Here is a 10,000-nt window from a genome sequence, read left to right as displayed (position 1 = left end):
AAGAGTTATGAAAATATTTTTAAACAACCTCACAGACCTCAGCTTGAGAACCCTTACAGTTTCTCCCCTCACAGTTTAGATAGAAGATAGCTCCAGAGTTAGAGAAACAGTGTTTAATGTAAGTGTGCAGAGACACTGTCTGACCGGAAAAGAGGAGGCCACTTTGAGTGTAGTTAATTCACAAGACTGAGAGCTGGAAAGGACCATAGAGGTCATTTAGTCTAGCTTCCTACTACTATTTTACAGAAAAAGAAACTGGAGCCCAGTAAGGTTCAATTCCAGGAGCACTGAGAAAGCACCTGCAGTGTGTAAGGCAGAGGTTAAATGCCTTATGAAGTGTCACATAGAGGATAAGTGGCAGAGGAAGCATGTTGTCTGTGTTCCAGTCCTAAAGAATGTGTTACCTCTCTGAATGACAGTGGCTTCCATGAAGAGGTTTTCTTCACTGAGGAGTGATATTAGTCTTATAGGGGTTCTTCATGATCTGTGGGTCCCTTTTCATCTCACAAAAGAAAAAAAGGATATATTTCTATAAGAGAAACTTTTCCCTCCTCTCATCTTCTTAAATAAAAACTAGTCACTTTTGCCAGTATAGGTCTAAGCATTTATAGAGGTCTAAGTGCTCAAGTGTAATGGAAAATCAAGGTATTTTTATCTGAATTCCACCCCCCCTCGAAAAAAATTGGTCTCAGAAGATTGGAAGCTATTTTATGATGTGAGCAATAGAACATGAAATAGGCAACAGTCCATGTCATAGTCCTGTAGAGATGCATATCTGTGTGCATGTTTTAAAGGACTGAATTTGGAACTCACTTGTTAATTTACATATAATTAGCATACATTTCCATATCATATGCAAAGATTCATACTCCAAATATGAGAATTACTGTGAAATAAAAATAATTAGAGCAACTTATGACAATTATAGTGACTATTTCCTTTTCTGTTTCTTGCTTTTCACCCAGTTATAGAAACCTCATACCAAAAAAGAACTGAACAATAATTTTTAAGAATGCAACTAGAGTGTCCATATTGTTTTCACTGTAGCTCTGGGAAGGAAAACTGTGATGATTAGCAAAGTAATCCCAGCCCCAAGCAAACACACATATGCTAGGGAACAGGTTAAAGCAGAGTGTAAATATGGTGTGGCGGAAAGATCACTAGATCTTTAGGCTAGAAATCAGGAATGTCTGGAGAAATTATATGTCATATAATCTGAACAGGGTTTTAGAAGTCAGACATTTCCCACACACTTCTACACTTTGCTTAATAGATGAGAAAACTGAAGTCCCAAGGCCTAAGATCAAGTGGGAATTAAATGTATGAGAGACAGAGAGACAGAGAGAAAGAGTGGGAAAACTGTTGAAATAAAAAGAATGAATTAAAAGGTGACTTTTGTCACATAAATCTTTAGACTTCATATTCCAAAGCTAATTTGCAAGACTGAGGTAAAATTTTATTGCTAACTGATATGAATTAAATGCATACTTTAGCTAATCACTAATATTCATCGGTTTATTAGGCTAGCAGAATTTGCTTTTTGCTTGTTTTTCTTAGGGACAAAATGCTATAGAAAGTGGTAAGAAGTTGAACCTGGGTTCTCAAAGGCTATATGAGTGGAGCACAGCTTCCCCTACATTGGAAAGGCTGCAAGTACAGATCAACAATTAACCTGGTTGCTAATCAACCAGCCTAATATAGTTCAGAGTCTTGTCACCAGAAGGTTGGTACCAAGAGATGATTATCTTTCCATCTGCTATGGCATGGACATATTCTACATCCCTTGACAGAGTATTCACCCTAACCAAATCACAGTGCTTCTGAAGCATTGAAATATGTAGAGATAATCCCAAAAAAGTAACAGCCTCATCTTGTAGTTAAATTAGATTTCACTGGGAGTCTTCCTTCACAGACTACAAAATTGTCTCTGACATTGATGTAGGAAGGTTCAAGTTTATTTTACATGTACTGTTTCAGTGTTTTAACTAATAACAACTTGGCCAAAGTTATATGGAAATTTTTGGAGGAGATTAAGATATTAGAAGAGGAGGAGATTAAATTTATGTGGAGATTAAGTCATTAGAACAGTGCTAAAGTTTTTGCAGAAGTTTATGACTATGTCACATTTGTGTGAAAAGCTTGATATGAAAAAATAGATATCATATCATGGTTTTGTGAAAGGATGAGAAGCTGTTCCTTCTTGCATGCTGGAGAGGCTCCTGGGAAAACAAAGCTAGAAAAAGACTTGCAGCTGGAGGGGTTTCTTGTTCAACCAGCTACTTCTGTTTGCTTGAATATCTGTTCAATTCAATAAATGTTTATTGAGCATCCTTGGTGCTCTACAGAGTAAAATTGCACAAAACTGCTAGAGTTGATCAAAATAAAGACCATACAAAGTCATGAACTAGTCTAGATAAATAACTCAGATTATCCTTGGTGCCCATTAGACTATGGTCCATGTATAGTGAGGCTAAAGCAGTGATCTCTTACTGCTTTGCACGAGGCAGCTAGGTGACAAAACCTATAGTCCTGGGCTTGGAATCAGGAAGACTCATCTCACCTCATACCCTTACTAGCTGTGTGACCCTAGGCAAGTCACTTAATCCTGTTTGCCGCAGTCTCCTCATCTGTCAAATGAACTGGAGAAGGAAATGGCAAACCACTTTAGTATCTTTGCCAAGAAAACCCCAAATGGGATGGAGAAGAGTTGGATGTGACTGAAACAACTGAACAAATTGGAAAAAAAAATAATGCTTTGCACAGACCACCCTTTGATATATTGTGAGAGGGGTGCAGAGGTGAGTGGCTGAAAGAATATTTATTAAAGATTGACTTTTAATTAGAAAATGTTAATTTTCATAAATACACAATTTCAAATATATTCTTAAACTCTGTGTGTCTCAGTGTGTCTCTTCTTTGCTTATAACTATGTTTCATCAATTCAAGCTGCATTTATTAGGCACCTACCATATGCCAGACACTGTACTGGGTTCTGAGTATACAAAAACAAAAAATAATGCCACAAAGTTTTAGTAATGCATTGGTTTCAATCAAGATATTTAAAGAGTGAGAGGTAGGACTCCAAGGTATGGGTTGGATTTTGCATGGAAAATTTATGTAAAAACATAAACAAATATTATACAGGATGAGACACTGTGTATCACAATATCACAATCTGCATTGATAGAAAGAATATCCACACCAATAAAACTACAATCAGCATACATTGACATAGGATATGATCATTTATTTAGTAATGTCATATATGTTGTGATTCTTTCATGAGCCTCACAAATAACTCTATACAAGGAGAGGGCAGGGTTGGTTTTTTTTTTTGTTTGTTTGTTTTTTGCTGATTAGAAAACTGAGTCTTAGAGAAATTAAGTGACTTGCCCAGTAAATGTCAATAGCAAGGGTTGACCCTAAGTTCCTCTGAATCTAAGCAAAATAGATAACCTTTCTACTATACCACACAACTACACATGAGATACGATTTAAAGTTATAATTAGGAATAATTTGTGACTTTTCTAAATAGTCCTTACCATTACCAGTTCAATTCAATCTCTAATAATATTCACAGAACTTGATTACAGTAACTCCCACCCCTCTTACCGCTCATTCTCTTAACTTAGAAGTCCAAAAACATTCCTAAAGTATCTGTTTGAACCTCAGGATGCTGAAGCTCCACATATATCAAAGCTCCTTTTTTGTCCTGAAGTGAGTGATATTGAGCTCCCTACTGGAGAGAAATTATGTTCTGTTTGCTCCCATCCCTAATGATAGGAACATTGTTTCAGCTTTTGTTTGCCTTTCCAGTGACTTTACCTTAGATTCTTGCTTCCTCATACACCAGAGAAACCAAAGAGAGAGAAAGAAACATTATATGCAATGTAATAAAACTGGTCTGTATGAAATCCCTTGATCTTTTTTTCCAATCATACAACTTCTCAGCTCCAAGCTTCCTTCCTTCTGTCCTGAATAACACCTTAGCTGGGTCTAGCATAAATTGAAATTTCAGTGCAATTACTACCTTCAGCAAGCAGCAGTTCCCTCCTGATTGCAAGTATAAAAATCTTCATTTGTGCCAAAAATCTATTTACTTTTCTCTCAAAACATATGATTTAAATGAGAAGTTTACAAGGCTTTTAAGCAGCTATAATTCCGCTGTATCACAGATGCCCTGGAAGGAGAGGTGCTAATTTTCTCATTTGGTGACCAAGGAGACTCAATTTAGGCAAAATTTTGAAGTAGACAAAGTTTGTCTTTGGAGACCTTCCTTTCCATTGGGTACCCTTCCCCCTTGGTACTCCTCACATTTCACTGTCTGTTTGCATAGCAACCAAGAGTTAAAATGGTTGCTATGTTTTAAAATACAATTTTAAATTGTAAAAAAATCGTTCTTGGGCCTCTAGGTGTATAGAAACAGGACTGGATTTGGTGCTGGCCTGTAGTTTACTAACCTTTGCTCTCAACAATCAACAAAACAACCAATCAAGCCCTGATTTGTAGCTTGCTGATTTTTTAGGTATAAATGCTCACACTGAAGATTTAATAATCGCAATCCAGTTTAAACATCTAAATTTCAGAAGTCAGTACCTTACTTTTGTTTAGAGGATCCAGCATACTCACAGAATCACAGAATGTCAGACTTACAAGAGACCTCAGAGGCCATCTAATGCAGCTCATATCTGAAATAGGGATTCCATCTTGTTGTCTGCCCTTCATTCTCAAAGAAGACCATGACATCAGGGAGATGAAGTCATGACATGCAAGTGAATTGGATTTAAGTGAGAAAGGGCTGTGTAAAGTCTCCTATAGAGTCATCTGGGTTCAGTGGCAAGATATAGATCAGGACAACTGGAGATGGCCTTAAATGCAGTGGGAGACATTGGCCTTTTCTTAAAAGGGGCGTGATATATAGATAAAGTCTTGTGTTTGACTGAGGCAATGGCTATTCAGTGACTAAGACTTGGTAAGAAATGAGGCAGAGAATGGACTTTTTCTTTTTTGCCTTTTAGAGGAGGGAGGGCAGGGCAATTGGGGTTAAGTGACTTGCCCAAGGTCACACAGCTAGTAATTATTAAGTGTCTGAGGCTTGATTTGAGCTCAGGTCCTCCTGAATCCAGGGCCAGTGCTCTATTCACTGCGCCACCTAGCCACCTAGCTAGATTTTTTTTAACCTGGTCATGAGATAGATAGACAGACAGACAAAGAAACAGAAGGATGAGGGAAGAAGAAGGAAAGAGAGGGAAGGGAAGAAAAAGAGAGAGAAGAAGAGAGAGAGAGAGAGAGAGAGAGAGAGAGAGAGATGAGATAAAATCTGGGAGAGGAAGACCCAAAGAATTTCTGGCCAAAGCAGAAACAATTGCTATTTACATTTCACTCTGAGCCAATCAGGGCCCAAACAATGAAAAAGTGGTGCTTGACCTGGGACCTACTGTTGGCCAATCAATGACAGCCTGAGTGATTTGGGATTCTGTCTATAACACCTCCAACAAGTGGTCATCCATTCATCTTCCTTTTAATTACTTCAAGTCACAGAGAAGTCACTAGCTTTCAAGGCAGCCCTTTTAGGTAGCTCTATTTGTTAGGATATTTTTTTCCATATGTAATACTTGTATTAGATTCTCTCTCCTGAAAGGAAGGCCCCATGTGCAATGCAGAGAACTCTTACTCCTACAATTCATTGACCCAATCCAAATGATCTAGGGGCTTTATTATCTGACATTCTCCATGATAGTCAATGCCTTCCCTTACAAATTTAATCAAAAGTACAGATGTAAGGATAACTAGCCAACAACTTGCTCCTCATTCCCTGCTACCTCTGAGGAAAGAGGGTCAGAACCCTCATAGATCACTCCTACTAGGCAAGTTCTTCCAGTTCCTCCTGCTTCCTCTCTCCTTTTGCTTGGATCAAGGCAGAAGAGGTACAGTAAAAAAAAAAAAAGATGATTGTCCATGAAATTGCAAATCTACTACACACAATTTGCTGTCCCTTTCAAATATACAACAAAATTATCATGTAAATTTCTTTTTTTTCTTTTTTTCTTCCTTCCTCCCTACACTAGAGATGGCTACCATTAGACACAAATAGGTGCGTATGTGAGTATGTATATATATATATATGTATATTATGTATGTATATAAAATTATTTTATACATCTATTTATCAGTTTTTTTCTCTGGATACACATAACTCCTTTCTTCATATGTCCTTTATAGTTAATTTGGGTATTTGTAATAGTCAAAATAGCTTATTTGTTCAAAGCTGTTCTTAAAATAATCTTAGAATTGAGTGAATTATTAAACTCATTTATAGTCTAATAAACTCCCAGCAGGGCATATAACCCCTCTCTCTCAAAATGGAAACTTCTAGCTAGTACCTCTTCTAAATTATCAAATCAGACATCTTCACTATATTTTTCTTTTTTTCTTCTTAATTTTTATTTTTTTTATTCTGAATTTAAACATCACTAAATAAATGGTTATTTCTATATACATAGTAGAATATTTAAAAAGGATTATACATGAAACTGCAGGTCTCTGTTATATACAGTTTGCTTATTAAGTATATATGGTAACTTTTGAGTTATACTGCTTAACTGCTTTCTTCTGGAAAAAGGTTTACATGTAAATATATATCCTGGTGTAATGGCAAACAAAGTGGTACTTTGCTTGTGTTAGCTATTCAAGTGCCTTTGAGCCTCAACTTTGATTGTATCAAGAGTCCTTGTTGGAAATAATATATACATTATGATGCCCGTTCTGCCCTTAATGATGTGGGAAGAGCTTGTAGAAGGAACAGAAAGAGTGGAACAGGAAGGAGTAGAGCAGAGAAAAGCTCAAGCAGGGCTGGGAGTAAAAGGAGCTAAGAGAAACGATGTTTGTGATGTCAGCACTCTGTTGTTCTGTGTTGATATTACTTTGTCAGACAGAAGAATTTTGTCTGTTGATTTGTGCATTTTGTCAGACAGAAGCATTCTGTTGATTTGTGTTGATTTCTCAAACAGAAAGTGAATTAAGATGATAGTGCTGGTGACATGTGTAAATATCATTGTAGCTCTATTGAGCTTTGTTTTCCTAGAAACAGAAATTGCAAAGAACTTGGAATGGAGCGGTCCCCATGAGCTGAGATATAGAACAGGAGCAAAGAGTTCCCTCTGTATGAATCCAGGCAAGAACAGGTAAATATAGGCAAGACTTGGGAGTTGTCACTCTGTGGAGGAGGAGCAGCCCATGGAACAGGAGCTGTAGGGTTTGGAAGTTTGCCTTGAGTTAAAATGAAAGAAGACTTTACTTGGATATTCTGTATTAACTGATGACATTTGTAACTTACTGTGACCTGGGGGTGGATGGTATTTGTACTTTCTGCTATTCCTTAAAGATGATTGGCTTAAGGATGATTGGCAGCCAGCCTCCAGTCAAGATGAAAGGGAACTTTGCCTGGATATTCTGTATTGATTGAGGAGATTGTTTTGTTTAAGACTATGTGGCCACCTTAGTAATAAGTTGTTACATTATACTTTAGTTTCTTGAATGTTATGCTTTAGTTTACTGCTGAATAAATAGAATTCACTATACAATGCAATTAGAACCTTAAAGTTATTCACAGAAGCAGTCCTCAGGAGAGCTGCTTGTGTTTGGCTTTATACCTGGTCAACCAACTTTTATCAAGAGAAAGCACAAAAGTCAATGTAAAGAAAAAAGCTTGACACAATGTGTCTCCTGATGAACAAGTAAATGGAAGAGGGAATGGAGTCTTATGGAAATAGATCAGTTCCTCTGCATTCCTCACAATGCATCTGAAACCCAAGTAGAATTTCAGTCACATAAGCAAGTTACCAGATTTAAGGAGCATGATCTGTACATTTCCAGCATCTCTCAGTGTCTTATCTTCTTCTATCTATGGGTATAGTAAAGGAAACTGTATTGTGCCATGTCAGGTATAACAGTTCCTATTTCTATCTTAGCCATGATACAGTGGACCAAGCCCCATGGCTTAAGTGCTAAGGTCTTCTACTATTCAGTCCCAAATCCTACTCAAAGCCTTCACTTTGATAATGAACATCTCCCAGGAGTTCTATATGATTAAACTCTGGAAGTTTGCCCAGGAGAGGAATCTACCTATGCACACAAAACTCAGGCTCACAAAATTCAAAACATTAATAGTTTCATTTATAAATTGATGGAAATGAACAATTCTGAAAGATAATAAGAATTCTGATCAATGTGATGATCAACTATAATCCCAAAAGACCAGTGGTTAAGAATGGTGCCCACTTCATGATGGCCAAGGTGATGGACTGATATGCAGAATGAGATGATTTATTTTGCTTCACTATGCTTATTTGTTTTAAGGGTTTTGTGCTTCTTTTCATTTTTTCTAGGTTGGGGTGGGGGAAGTGGAGAAGGAGGAAAAAAACTCCTTTAAAATTTTTTTAATTAAAAAATTTTAAAGAGTTCATGGAAACAGGAAAGACACATCTGAATCCATAATAAGTAAGGGTATCTTCTAATAAGTAAGGTCTCTTCCAGTAACCTAGTTTTCTTTCTCCCCTCAATAAGGTTCCAATGAAAATGGTCAGAGATTGTTTCTCTATCCAGAGTGCTCCCCACCAAGGCTCCTCTGTCTGCTTATACTCAGTAATGTCTTCACTCTGCCATTCTCAGCAAGAATCTGTGATTTTTCCCATGCTTGTATCCAGCCAATGTTCTTTACTGTTCTACTGCAGCTTCCCTGCTGTTCCCAATTAGTGGGGATGGCCTTGCCACCAGTCTCACCCTCTGCAACCCCTGCTTCCTCTTGTTCAGCTCTTGCCCTGCTTTGCTATGCTTTGCTCTTTTCCAGCAGGTGAACCTTTCAATTAAAAAGGAGTAAGATCAGTGCAAAAATAATTAAATTTCCAGACCAAATATAAGTGCTAAAAGAGAGTGAAGTCATACTATGGATGTTCAAAGATGCTTTACACCTAAACCTAATAATTTCTGAAGATCCAATCCCAATAGGTAGAATGCAAGTACCTTTGCATCCCCAGCACATACAAAGTGTCCAGTACCCAGTGCATGTTTAACAAATTGCTATTGATCAATTGCTACTTTCAAATGACCCTACAAATCTTCTTAGCCCACATATTGTGTCCATTATATGTCCCAAAAGCAAATATTTAGCAATAGACTAAAAATAACTTTACAATTTTTCCCAGTAATCAAAATTTTTCATTGTTCACATTTATCAATGTGATACTACTAATCTTTCTTTTTGCCATTTATATCATTAAGATAGAAAAGGGGCATGGGAAAATTGAAGCAAAGGATTGGTTTTGGAGTCAGGAAGACCTGTGTTAAATTCTTGGCCTTGGCATAAATTGACTGTGTTACCATGGGCAAATCACTGAAATTCTCAATGTCCAAGTCTCAAGTGTCAAACTCAAATAGAAACAGGGCCACTAAACCTTAGGTAAGGATCTCTTTTGGCCACATACTGACTTAGAAAAACCATGTACTCATATTATCTATGTTCTGCTATGTTTTTATGCATTTTGATGAATATTTCCCAGTTATATTTCAGGAGTGTTACCCTGTGTGTTTGATAACTCTGCCCTAGGCAATTCTCCAAGACTGGCATGCTGCATCTCATTTAGCTGTGTATGAATGTGCCCATTCAATAGATAGCAATAAGAGCTAGCACTTATATAGTAATTTAAGGTTTTCAAAGTGTTTTACATATGGTAACTCACTGGATCTTTTTTTGTACTGGATAAAATATCTTGCCAATGATTTGCCAATCTGTACTGCTGTAGGGAGTTTCCGTTCTGTAAACTTCCCACACCAATGAATTCATAAGTCTAGATCTTCCATACTCCTCTCAACAAAAGTCACTAAACTAAAAGAAGGAGAGAGAGAGAGAGAGAGAGAGAGAGAGAGAGAGAGAGAGAGAGAGAGAGAGAGAGACACAGAGAGAGAGAGAGAGAGAGAGAGAGAGAGAGAGAGAGAGAGAGA

This window comes from Petaurus breviceps, unplaced genomic scaffold (genome assembly GCF_028583685.1).
Source record: "Petaurus breviceps papuanus isolate PSGF00001 unplaced genomic scaffold, PetGlider_PUasm1.0 214, whole genome shotgun sequence".
Lineage (NCBI taxonomy): Eukaryota > Metazoa > Chordata > Mammalia > Diprotodontia > Petauridae > Petaurus > Petaurus breviceps.
The sequence above is the reverse complement of the archived record's forward strand: the minus strand, read 5'-3'. Positions refer to the sequence as shown.